General features: G+C 39.4%; 1 protein-coding gene across 1 annotated transcript in view; it reads right to left on the bottom strand.

Moving 5' to 3' along the window:
* Positions 1-5,719: 5,719 nt before the first annotated feature.
* The window catches only part of MACROD2 (mono-ADP ribosylhydrolase 2), a 1,156,239-nt gene continuing 1,147,723 nt past the window's right edge, over positions 5,720-14,235 (bottom strand). The window contains exon 18 of the mRNA XM_063316393.1: positions 5,720-11,006. The gene's annotated coding sequence lies outside the window, so the exon portion shown is untranslated. The remainder of the gene's footprint in view (positions 11,007-14,235) is intronic.

Here is a 14,235-nt window from a genome sequence, read left to right as displayed (position 1 = left end):
GGCTCAACAACATCTATTCAGACTGAGAGACTTTGGCAACAGCTTGGAAGGTATTCACTCTAGATAGTAGGCTACTCTGTCCTCTCATTGGACAATTCCCCTGCTGCTGCACCCTCCCACCTTCCTGTTCCAGGGACGAAGTGACCAATCACTTGCCTTCTTGTGGGCAATCTTCCTGGACATGCATACTTGTGTGTGTGTGTGTGTGTGTGTTATATGCACACATGTATAATACATGCAAAGGGAAGTTAAATGTTTATATACAAGATTAAAGGATAATCTTGGTCTAGTGGTTAAGGCAAATGGCTAGAAACCAGGAGTCTGTGAGTTCTAGTCCCACCTTAGGCATGAAAGCCGTCTGGGAGACCTTGGGCCAGTCACTCTCTCTCAGCCCACCCCACCCCACAGGGTGGTCGTTGTGAGGAAAATAGGAGGAGGAAGGAGTATTAGGTATGTTCCCCACCTTGAGTTATTTATTAAAAAAATAACAATAAAGGCAGGAGAAAAATAAATAAATAAATATAGAAAGCACATACTTGCAGAGACAATAAGCAGCTTTAAAATAAGATATCTCTTCTTTCCACCTTCTTCCACTCTAATAGGTTCTATTCTTCCCTTTTTCTCAGCAGAGCTAAAATAGCATAGAGAAGGTGGCCAGTTCAAAGCCAAACAGAAATACATTTTTTTAACATCATGCTTTTTCCTTTTCCATAATGTAATGTTATCCATGCTACCCAACAGCTTTCATCTGTTTTCTGTCTCAAACTGAGGGGAAACCACCCTAACACATCAAGGTATAAGGAGGCCTCAAGTCTGAGGGAAGCAAAGAAGGGGGTTGGGGTGACATGGATCCCTCGGTCAACCTGTTTCCCACTGGTCATGCTATGTGAGCTAAATCCCAAATATTCTGATCAGCCACATAGCATGAGTAACTAGAATAATGCTCCTGTTGTCACTGAATCACAAGAAAATGATTCCTGCTTTGGCAGTATTTCCAGTTGCAAATTGGGCTGCGCAAGTTAATACCTGTACTGGTTATGACTAGCCAAGAGTTTTCTATACAGGAAAAGACATAGAACAGTCAAAGCAGTGTCAGACACCCTGGAGGAGAAATAGAATTCTTTCCAATAGCTGAGTTCACCTTCTGATCTGGGCTTCTAAAGAATGGGACAAAGCCACCACAAATGAAAATCTGTGAAGATTATTTCTTTACAAGTACAGCGGAGGCAGAGTATTAACGCTGCCCTTGCTTTTGATTTGGCCTCTGAAGCTCAGATAATGAAGACAATTCAAGGACGTTTGGATTTTACTGGCTCGCCTTTTGACACTCTCCATGGGGAAATATGGAGGAAAATATTAGTGGGTTGGGTTCATGCAGTGTGCTATCCTGTTTGTTTTTTAATCACAGTTTGTTGAATAAGCCATGCTGGCGTGTTTCACTTTGAAGTTTACAAACCACAATGACTGGATTCCCACATCATGCAAAGCCAAAACTGAACAAGCTTACCTTATGGATTCAAGTGATGTGAGTGACCCAAGCCAGGGACTGCCAAAGCCATGGATTTATTCCATCTTGTAGATGGGTTAGATTCAGTTGCTATCCTATCTACACAGGATTGTTGCAGAGCATTTAGGAGGTCAGAGAAACCTCAGGGCACTTTTGGAGTGAGTATGGTTACTAGGATACCTTTTATCTAATCATATTTGGCCTTCTGGTTTTTCATTGTCTTTGCAGTTCTACTTACAGTAAATTCACGGTTCAGAAAAAAATGGTCAAGCGAAGGCAAAATGAACAAATAAAACCACACAAAACATGCTGAGATTGCCAAGGCATAAAAAGGAAATCTGAGTTCCCTATCAGCATCTGTATCGCCATCCCACTGTTTGCATGAACAATGGGTATCTGCATTAACCAAACTTTTAATCCAGAACTGTAACTTTGACTTTCTCTACAGTCCATGGAGCTCGCATAGAAACTACTTGCTTATTGTGTTACCATTCTGGGAAGGGCTGTAAGTGTTGAGAGGAATGAAGGCAGCCAGGTTGCCCTCTCAATCCAATGTGCAGCTCGTTCTTGTCACTGCACCCCAGCAGGAAGGAGATGCAGACTATTAAGGGATGGGTGGGTGGGTTGCACCTGACCATGTCATTCTGCAGGTGAAAGTCTATCTGCTAGCCAGCCAAATTCTTCCTCCCTGCTTCGGTGCTCTCCCAAATCTGCTTCAGCAGACTGAAAAAGTCCTCTGAAGGAGATTGCAGGGAAACAGGAGTGGGACAAGTTGGCAAAGTCTTCTCAGGTAATATTGGAGGTTGCGTTCTCCATTTCTGTATCTGAGGGCTTATCCCTCTTACTCTGTTGACCCATCATCAGAACAGGTAGCAATTGTTTCTGGGGGGTGGAAACAGACAATTTTATCCTCTGTTAATCCTCTACTCACAATTGAAGTGGTTTTAGGGCATATTTTTCTCTGAAATACACATTTCCATGTTATATTATCCAAAACGCTCCTGTCCATTTTGGACAGCATGCTTTACTTTGTCGTACACTAACTCCAGCAGATCATTGGTTACTTCACAGACAGAGAAATGCTCCTGCAACTGAGTTAATGCCGACCAACTGCTCCAATAACTACAAATCTGGCTTTGCCGTCAAGCGTGGGACCCTGATAGTATGGGTGAGCCCACTTTGTGGTTAGTTTATAGAGTTATGAGTGTTCTCAGCTGCTATTTTATATTGTTGTTTTGAATTTTGGTTGTTTTATTGTTTTTATTCAGTTTTAATTGTTAGCCACCCAGGGTCATGAATATAAGATAAGCAGCCATATAAATGAATGCATTAAATAAATTAATAATGCCTTTTATAGCTAGTTCGTAAGCATGAAGTTTCACCCTCAGAGACCAAATAATATTTGGGGATTGGGGCTTAATCCTTCTATCTCAAGTGATTGGAAAAATGGTGAAATGGTGTATTTCTGACTTTTTTTTAAGCACAAGGAAAAGTAGGAAATGAAGGAAAAGGAAAATGGCTTATATATACCTGCACACACATATATAAAAGGATGGATGTCCAAAAAGACCTGCCCATAGGAAGGAAGCTGATTGGCCATTGCTTTCCTGGAACAGAAAGATGGGAGGGCACAGAAGCAGTTGAACTGTCCAGTGGGAGGAGGTTTAGCCTGCTGTTTGGATTGAATACCTTCCAGGCTGTTGCCAAGGTGTCGCAGTCCAGACAGGATTTTCTGAAACTGGCATAGAGTCAAGGTGGTATGAGAACAGGTCAGGAGCAGCTTAAATGGTAAATGCTGATATTTCCTTAATGGGTCCTGTAAAGAATTAATTTCAGACCACATGTCAATCTTGATTGTTGCCTATATTTATTTATTAAATTTGTACAGCTGCCCATCTCACAAGTGTGACTCTTTGCGTCTCAGGTCAATGCAAGCCCTGCAACTTCAGCAGCTCTAAGAGCAACAGAATAATGTTAGGGCAAAAAAGTCTCCTGAAATTATTTAAGAAAACATAATATTCTGTCTATTTTCAAATATTACCAACTTTTTACACATAGTTAAACTGCCGATGGTTCTCGATAGTCAGCAATACAGTATAATTCAGCTGAATAATCAAATGATCTATTTATTTATTTATTAGATTTCTACCCATCTTTCTGTTTATGTAAACACACTAAGTGGTTTACCACAACTTGTGAGAGAAACCACAACTAAAATAAGCAAAAAGTGTAAGAAGTCACTGCAAAATTCAGTACTGTCCAATTAAAGTCAAAATTGAAAAAAATAAAATTGATACTATTAAAATATAATGTCATTGTAATTTCTACAAAGCCAAATGACTTGTGGAGGAAGATGGATTTTTACTGTTGACTGACCCCACAATCCTATCCCTTGGTTGGAAAGCTGTAATGTTAGGGAACTTCTTTTACCTGTGGGGGCCTCCTGGCTCATTCTCTCCAATGCTGATGATGTCTGAGAGAAGGTTAGGCAGGAGCTGACCAACAAGCCTACAGGAGGGTCCCTAGATAAGATGGATTGAAAGCGCTAGCTGATTTCTGACCTGACTCCTCCACACTGTCTAATCTATACCATCCTTCCCTCTGAATAGCTATTCCTTTTTAAAAAATGGCCAGGGACAGGAGAAACAGAATAAACGCTGCTTTCTCATGCCTCCTTTGCTGAGCTGAGCCTTATAGAGGTTTAGATAGATTGCTATGTTAACAAAGCTCTCTGAAAAGGCAAGCAAGATTGCCTTGGTTGAATGGGAAAACGCATGAACAAATCAAAATGTTCCATTTCCAACAAACCTATTTAATTGATTAGTTGTTTGTAACTTTTTGGAAGGATGGCCTAGTGATTTGTTGGGTTCACTTTGATCTCTGGAAAAATGAATGGGCAAAGAAACCACAGAATGAAATAAAAAGTGTGATGTGTATAAATGAGAGGGACGATTTGCTGAAAGCACAGCAGATGGAAACTTTGGTGAGTTTTCAGAAATCTTCAGATGAGAAGAACCCTGAATGGTTCAGGTGACTAGGAATTCCCTGCTGTTCAAAACAAGACAACTGGTTTTGAGTAGCTACATCCAAGCAACATTCAGAAGTATTCTGCCTCCATAAAGAGGCCCAGGGGCTGAGTATGTTGACTGCACACCATCCCTATTGAGCTAAATCTCTTAATTATGGCAAAACTCTAAATAGCTTGAAAACTTTAACACTCTGCTATGATGTTGAGTCATGCATCTTCTTTTTTGCTGGGCCTTTAAGCTTCCCAATGTCTTCTTCTAAACATTGGAGGGCATAAACACATCTGAAACTCAATTACTTAGGGCCCTTGCAGAGGCCAACTACGGTCCTGTTCCATCAGCCTTTTGTTCTTCTTCTTTTTCCTTTAGCAGTAGCCATTCCATCTAATTTCCAGACTAGTTTCACAAGAAGGCTACCTTTAAGAACTAGTGCCTATATTTCTTTCATTTTGCTTTTTTTTGGAAGTTCTGCAAAGACATACACAAACACATAGATTATTAATCTGGAAGATATTTTGGCTGAAGAAGGAGGTATAGATGCTTTATGTAAAGGCAGAGAACAGTGAAACACACTTTTGGATTCACACAGAATGCATGCATTGGTGACTCTTTAAAGGTAGCTTTCCCCATGATGTTATGCAGGGATATTTTCCTTCTCAAAGGCTGCCTTGCCCTCTTGCCCCCCTTTTCAGAGTGTGTGGTTTCCTAAACCAGAGCTCCAAATGAACAAGCAGGAATTGAGCTTTAATGAGTCCCAGAACTGGAGAGAAGCAGGTTCATTTCTGTCTATTCCACCCCAGGGAAATGAATATCTACTGAGAATGATGCTACCTCCCCTTGGGATGGAGGGTTTGGCTGACTCTGAGAGCTTGCCTTGCAAAGAAAGCAGCAGAATTAAAGTGACAAGTACTCTGCAGGACAATATTGTAATATTTTGGCCCACCTTCCAATGACCTCAGTGTAACCAGTATTGTTGAATTGCAAAAACCAGTGCTTTGTCTAATAACATCTGCTTTATCATCCTTTCTTCTATAGATTTCATAATTCCTCCAATGTTTGACTCATCTCCAGGATCATCTTATGAACATACCCTCTGTTTCTTCCTGGAAATATTGGTAGATTGTACACTCAATATTCAATAGTCCATGCAACACACATTTTGCAAATATGGGAAAAACACAAGCAATTCAGTTTCAAGGTTTATTCTGATTTTGCTTTTAACGAATATTTTAGTATGAAGGCATTGTTTGTTAGAATTTTTAATTATGCATGGCACAGACAAAAGGAAAAAAACAAACAGATTCATCAGCAAGTCCAGCATTTAAATGGCAGATTAACAAAAGAGGATTGTGTTAACCCTACATAGAAGTTTGTATCATTTCTTAGAAGGTATTTTGCAAGCAAGATACTACAGTTATTTGCATTGAAGTAAAAACTTATTTTTGATCAAGAGAATTACATTTTTCTGACTTTCTTTATATCACAAATGTCACAAAAATCCTATTTCCCAAGAAAATATATCCACCATATTTGGCTCACTTTGTCATTTTAAAAGCAAACAGACATGCGCTTCATATAGAGACAATGTATTTTGTTCAGATCAAGTGCATAAACTGAACAGTGTTAATTCATAAAGAGGGGGGTTCATTGTTTTGGAGAAGATTTACAATTAGCTGTAGTGAGCAATATATTGCCTAATATATTAACTGAAAATAATGTATCGGCCGCCTGCTCTATATGCTTTCATGAAAAAGAGATGAGTCTGGTACCAGAAGAATTGCTACAGAATGTCATCCCTCAGCGTAGAAGGAGTATGTTAAACGGGTATCTCAGAAGACTTATATTATGCAGAGTCCCCTCTTTGGAGGCAGACCTCTGATCTCACTGCTCAAAGCATTGTGACGGTGGCTATGGAGGAGAGGGGGGAGAGTTCATATTCTTGAAGTGTCTGTAAATTTGTGGTGTTAATATAAAAATCCACACAGTTCAGGATTTGCTGTACATGCTTCCTTAAGTTCTAACAAAATTGATTCCAACTGCTATTAGGGTGTGCCTTGGTAGGACTAGCCAAAAGAAAGGAAGTGAATAGTATTATTATCTACATGGTTGACTATATGCATGCATCTTTCTCCAAACACATACCAGACTAGACTTCCAAATGAGAAAAAACATAATTTGTACAGTCGAATTGGAAACCAGACTGTTGAGATGTCATTAGATCTTTTTATCTCCACAGTCCAAGGGTCCTCTTTTTGCTTCATACTTGGTGAGAGCATCCTGAGATAAAGCATTCAGACCTGAGAGAAGCACCACTATCAGTGAGAACCAAAATGAAGATGTTGGGAACAGTCAAGTGATGAGGTCAGACAAAATGGCTGCAGTCTAATCCAGGGAAAATTCTCTGATTAGAATATTTTGGTCATTGTTTCAGAGATCATTCAGTTTTAGTAGAAGTTTTAGCTGCTTTCTGTGTGATTGCTTATTTTTTTAACTCCCTTCTTGTCTCATTAATGCCCTCCGTTCTGCTCCTTTCTAAAACTTAATTACCACAATGCTTAAGGGGATTGGGGGAATGAAAGGGGCTCAAATACATAAGATAAGTGAGCAGAGAAAAACAAAACATGAATTAGAGCTCTGTAATGTTGACAATGCTATTACAAAATGGGAAAGCAAATTGTTGTTGTTATTATTATTATTATTATATTATTATTATTATTATATGCTTTATCAGACTGTGTTCCAATCTTCACGGATAAGTAGTATCTTTCAGCTGGTGTCATTTTCAAGAACAGACAAAAGAAGATCAATACATTCCTTGTAGGGCTTTATGTGGGGAAACCTATAGTGCTGGTGCATATTCCTTGCAGAGCTCAAGATTTTAGGGCAGAGGGCATTAATCTGTTTGAAATGCTGGAGAGTTACTGCCAGCCAGTGCAGACAATACTGAGCAAAAAGGGCCAGTGGCCAACTCGACAGGAAGAAACTTCCTATCTCAATACAGGCCATTTAGAGAATGAGATCAATCCAAGATCTTGCTGTGCATTCTTTGCCTATATGTGCACATAGCCAAAGGCACATTTGCTGAAGAGTATTACCGAGTGGATGATAGAGGCAGAAGAAGGATGGTCAAACCACCAACCTCCTGTTTTAAGAGTTTCTCTAGCATTTAATGCTCAAACAACTTCAACTCAGACTCCATTAACTTGTCCCTATATAGCACAAGCTACCAAAAAATGGGAACTTAATTAACGCACGTATGGTTTACCTAACTACACACAGGCCTTATGAGAACATTATGAACTCCGTCTGAAGCCTGTCTGTTGCCACTATAAACACACTTCAATGCAAGTAGGCCCCCTGAACCCAGTGGAGCACAGTTAGCCTGAATAATCCTGCCACCTTCCTATTTTAAGTGTTTGTTTCATGCTTTGCTATCACACCCTGAGGCAAGGCATTGTGCACAGATGTGAACCAGTAAAGAAAGCCATTTTCACTATCCTCTATATAGGGATTAGTGGATCACAGGCGGTCTGGTCTCTGTAACTGTTTACTTTTTGGAACAGAATTCTAAAACCAAATTTTTATTCTAGTATTTACTTTAAAAACCATATAAATTTTGCCAGATTGGATTGGGAGACACACAGAGGTTTCCCTTTAGATTATAAACTTTACAAGGTGACCAAAAAGTCCCTTTTCTCTCTATTTCCCTTCTTTCTTGGCATTCCCAGAAGTGACCATATGACCATGCCACATTTTATGATATCTCACTAATGTCCTTTCACTTCAAAGAGCTGAGTGATGCTGAAAGCATGTTGGAAGCATTAAAAGTTAAAACAAAGCCAGGAGAGACCTCTTGGCCACCTTGTAAAGTTTATAAAGATGGCTTCTGACTCTCCCTGCAGATTTTTTTTCCAGAGAAGGATGATTGCTAGCTAAATTTTGGCCCAGCTGGTGTCCATCCATTCCCTTCCCAAATTCGCATGCAAAGGAATCCAGGATAGAATTCTTTTTAAGCCCCACCATCATGTACCACATAACTGGATGTTTTTTTTAAAATATCCCTTTCCATGCATGACTCAAATCAGGCAAGGAGTTCCGCACACCGAAGGCTGCCTGACTTGTTCTGATTTTGTTGCTGTTGAATTGAGATAATTCATGTTGGACAGTTAGCTAGTCTTTCGATCACAGTAAGCTGAATTACAAATGACAGTTTAGCACAAAGAGAACTACCGGGGGGGAAAAACCCATCAAGCAGGAATGGAGAAGAAAAGAGGCACAAAAGCTCCATGGATAAATGGGGGACTAAATACATTCTTAGTAAGCATATCAAAAATATCAGATGGTATTGATACAAGCATAATAACCAAATATTTTATATATTTCATTGAAATCTAGATTCCTATTAATCTGGATGACACTGTGCTTATGTGGTAACTGAAAGGCATCTTTCAGGTTACCATTGTAATGAATGGGTCAAAAAGACAAGAGAAATTAGTACTTGAAAATGTCATATTTTCAGAATGCAATTTTTAAAATATGTAAATATTGCTCATAAGGCAACAAAGTTATGTATTACATTTGAAACCAATTTTCATTTTTTGATCTTCCTACATATTATATGTCATGAACTAATTCATATTCCAATATTCTAGAGTAAGCGTAAACAATGGGTACTCCTTATCTGAGATTTGTGTTGGAGAGATTTACAAATAAGCAAGGTTGGTAAATTTCAGCTTCCTTTCATGCACATACACCTTTGTTATATTTTTGTAAGCCAAAGCATTATTTTTAAAAGTTTGGAAGATGGTGTATACGCATAATTAAGCAAAACCAGCATCTCATAATACAGAAAAACATTCCTGTAATTGTTTTTAACAGCAGTTGGAAACTAGTTTACAGAATATCAAGCCTTGGACACATGCTGGGTGTTCTTTCAATCTTGCAAGTAGGGTATCAGTTTAATTTACAGTGTGGTTGAAAAATGAATGTAAAATTTTGTTTTTCAGTTGAGCACAGCATTTGCTAGCAGAACAGATGACATATGGTATAACATTCATCACCAATATCTGTTAATTGCATTTTATGTATTTAAAAAGTGTGCACATGCAATTGAAACTGTAACAAGAGTAGACATGAAATTGTTAAAGCCACAAGCCATATTTTACCGTGTGCTAGATGCAGGATATCTGCAATCCCTCTTACATAGAGGGCACTGGAATTAATAAGTACTTTAGTCATGTCCAAATACTCCAGAGGCGCCCACCTATTAGTAGACAATGCAATATTGAGCTATGGAGAAACACTGTTAAGGTAGATAAAAGGTTTCATGCCATGAGTAGATGAGCAAGGAATTGGTTAATTGTGGAGACTGATTGTCCTATGAAAAATCTAGCCTGTTAGAGATAGCCCCCCTCTTGGGATGCTTACAAGCAGGAAAAAGAAATCCATGTCCTTATTTTGGGGCAAAGGAAGTTATACTCCTGAACATGGATGATCCTTCCTTCGGTACTGCGATTCTTATTCACTGAGAGATGTATTTTCCATAACACACGTCTGAATTCTGTCTGTGGGCAACTTAGTTATCCTCCTGGGTCTGAGTAAAACAGTCTGAGGGCTAATTCAAATGCCATTAGCTCTGATCTGGCGATGGCTGAATAACTCTTTGTGTGAGGGCAACTCTGTGCAGGAATTGCAATATATGTTTAGTCTGACTATGGACAGTCTACATGTAGAAGTGTTTTTCAGCCTTTGGTTTGCATAGAGAATCTCTGCATGGGGTATCAGCCACATGACTGGAAGTGTTTTTGTCAGCCTCCAATGGACAGGCTGCGGTGTTTGACATTAGTGACCCGCAAATCTTTATTCACACTAACATATCTATTCACTCTTAATTCTTGTACAGTTATACTAGCATTAAGAAAAGTCTAACAAGCTGAAATGTTTATGCACTAGCATTGGCAAGCTGACATTACCAATGTGGCAAGGATACTAGTACTGCCAGCATCTTTACTTGATGGGAGTAACTACAGATGTAAGTGCTTTGTGATCACTCCAAAGAAACCCTCAGACTCTTGAAGGACAATGCTTAACATATCCTTTGCACATGTTACCTTGAAGAGGAATTGCAACCGAGAAACAGTATTTAGAAGCTAACAATATATATGCAGAAGAACAGGGCCTTAGGGTTTCAAAAGGAGTGGCAGAAAAGATAGGAATGAGGCAAAGAAATCTAAACCGAGACTCTACAACCCATAGTGGAGAAGCTTCATGTTATCTACCAAGCCAACGGAACAGGAGAAGAGAAGCTAATATAAAGCATCAGTCGTATCCCTTAATTGCCCTCCCCTCCCCTCCCCCTCCCCATTTTGCACTCCATGGTGTGCTGCTGTCTGTTAGTCAGAATGTCGTCACATAATGCACTAGTGACTGCAGATCTTCGGTCACTTCCTGCTTGCTTCTCTCGTCATCGTCTTCTGTAGAGACAGAAAAGGAGGAGCTGATGGCGTAAACATTATCCTGAACATTTTACACTGCAGAGGGGATAACCAAGGCATCTCCATTGTATTTACTTGTTTCTGGGGTTTCTGTTTTAGAAAACATGTGCAGGAAGTGCTCTCTGTGTTTTCCACCTTCTGTGGATTCGCTCTGCCTGCATTCTGCTTCAACATGTTCTTTAATTTGGAGAAACTTGGGAAAACTTGGGAATTTGAGCACGAACGCTTTGCCACAGTTCTCCAATTTTAATCTTGCAAACATGTGGATATGTGTGCACTGATCAAAAGTACTCAATGAAAAACAAAGCTAGAGACCAATGTCTTTAAGACTGTATCAGTGGCAAGCATGTCACCACAGTGGTAAACTGCATGGCAAAGCAAAGGTAGGGAAGAGCAGCAGATTTGGCATTTCTAAAGTAGTCAGGAGGAGACATTAACAACTGTTTAAATTCCTTAAAGGCAAGGTCAGTTTGTTCATTGGAAAGGATACATAAATGATTGGTAACTACGGCCAATCATCAACTGAATATGGATTTATTCTTCAGAATATAATTATTTAACCTATGGTCTGGGAGGAAGCCCTAATTCATCTTTCAACCATTTGCTTTTTTAAAGATCGTCCCACTTACATAACAGAAAACCATGTACTACTCTTGAAATGTATGCTACTCTCCCCCAGTTTCTCCGGGAAGAAAGGGAACCAGATTAAATAGCTCTTATTAAAATAACTGGGAGAAGGAAGGAAGGAAGGAAGGAAGGAAGGAAGGAAGGAAGGAAGGAAGGAAGGAGAGAGAGAGAGAGAGAGAGAGAGAAAGAAAAAAAGAAAGAAAGAAAGAAAGAAAGAAAGAAAGAAAGAAAGAAAGTTTCCTCTAGACCTGAGCATGCCTACCCTTTCTGATGAATGCCAGCTATGTAGATGGAACAGTGGGATATCGGTTCCAAACAGCAAGTAATTAATTGCAATCAGGATTGCAATTAATGCATAAATATAGATGTTTATGGATGTAGGTGTTCATCTTACAATAAGACTAGAATCATCTCCAAAGTTTTTCTTTCTTTTTTTTTTTTTTAAGTTTTACCTACCAGGATTATCATGCAATATAGAACTGCATTCTGGGGAATATTATGGCAGAAACCACAATTCTTTCTGTACATCATCACAGAGGAAGTAGAATATAATTCACATGTCTACAGTATTATTTAGCAGCTGTTATTAATCTTGAAACACACAGTTGTGCACTGTGTCCTACAACTTATGTGGCAATTTTTATTGCAGAAAGAAATATTTTTATTGTATGTGCCTAGAGCAGTAGGCACTATACACACTTTTGATACAACTGAAAGTTTCTAGCAATCAAAAGTTTAAATGTTTAAGGCTGGGAGGGAGCTAAAGTGGGAGAAATCTGCTAAACATCACATAATAGTATATAAATGTTAATTAGAGGAGGGTTTTTAAATGGCTGATCCAATTAGTGTCTGCTTAAAGTTCCCTGAGTGCAGAGAAAAGCTTTTTGATCAAGGCGATAACATCAGCCTCTGTGAAAGGTCTCGAATGAAAGGGATTCTTTGTTCTGACACTTTCCCATCTTGTTGGGCTCTCCTCCTCCCCCCAATCAGAGATGCTGGCGTACCTGAAGGCATGAAGAAGTCCTTCATCTCCCTTTCTCCCCCCACCTCCCCCCTTCTTTCCCATGTCATTATCTTTTTTTATAACTGGTAAGCAATTATATTGCTTTATTTCCTGCTATCTGCATCTCTTCTCCCACTGCATTGGCTGAATCTGTAATTATCCATATTACTTCTTTATTTCCCCATGGTCTTGTTTTATGTAAGTTTACCAAGAGTTGCATCCAGTTGCTTCCACTGTGCCAGTACTGTAGAAGATGCCTGCCGGGGGATGAGGGCATGGATGTATTGGTTCTCTGTTTATGGTTGTAGAGCAAAGTTCCATACAAGATACAGTGCAGAGAAACATCTGCTATTACCTCTAATATTACAACTGTAAATTGAATAGCCTTTCATAAGAGTGATCCATGAAATGACTGAGCAAAATGGCAAGTTCCATCCAACTACAGCTTCACTATCAGCAGAAGATGCCTACCCTGGGATGCTTTTGGCCAGGGTCCACTCCCTCTGCAGGCCTTTGTGGCCCTTCAATCTGCACCAAAGCACCTCCAGTTAGACCATTGTGGCCATGCCACTGACAGAAGGTACTCAGCAGCAGCATGCCTGGGCAATTGTTTAGAAATTTTGAGGAAAGGTTACAGCCAAACATTGCTTTCTTCCCCATTCTGCTTGTGGAGGTTTTTGTCCACAGTTGGATATGATATGACCCCCTATTTTATAGTTGGTTATCTATCATCTCTGTCATCTCTATCATCTCTCTCTTTTTCTCTTTCTCATTGTCTCTCTGTCATCTATCCTATCTTTATCTATCTATCTATCTATCTATCTATCTATCTATCTATCTATCTATCTATCTATCTATCTATCTTACCTACCTACCTACCTACCTACCTATCACCTATCATCTATCATCTATCATCTACTCTATCTATCTAATCACCACACACACACATACACACATTCTTGAATTAACTTTCCTTTAAAAGAAATCAAATGTGTGTGTAGACATAAAATATGGATGCTATCACAACCATAGCCAAACATTCTGTTAACCCTTAAGACTGTAGGCTTCTACAAAGGCACCTGAAAATAGATCAGTGAATTTAGTGAAGCTTCCACTCTACAGATAAGGGCTGGTATGTAAGGCAATTTTCTCTTGCTTGCTATGCAAGGCAATGAAAAATCAGTTTTCATTACAATCTCCGTCAGCTTCAGTACAGTGATATTTCAAACCCCAGATACCCCCAACTCATGACTTTTACTTGAGATAGTAAGGGACAGGAGCAGAGCAAAGATGAAATTTACTCTTTAATCTTTAGCAAGCCCAGATGAAGGCTTTCATCTTCAGCAACTCGGAAATCCAGGGCTTCCTTTTCAATGAGCCTTGCAAAAACCCAACCATATTAGCTAAGAAAACTGCCAACAAGTCTGTTATTACTCCTGGCACTACTTCATTTCATATAAAACCTCCCAGCTCCCAATCTGCCATCCTCCAGATTACGCTTTGGGATTTGGGAAGGCTGCCCTAAATCTTGCATTTGTAGAATACAGTACATTAGTTCACCCCTAAACCACCCAATAA

Source organism: Candoia aspera, chromosome 1 (genome assembly GCF_035149785.1).
Source record: "Candoia aspera isolate rCanAsp1 chromosome 1, rCanAsp1.hap2, whole genome shotgun sequence".
Lineage (NCBI taxonomy): Eukaryota > Metazoa > Chordata > Lepidosauria > Squamata > Boidae > Candoia > Candoia aspera.
Note: the sequence above shows the minus strand (reverse complement) of the source record. Positions and strands in the feature narration are given on the sequence as shown.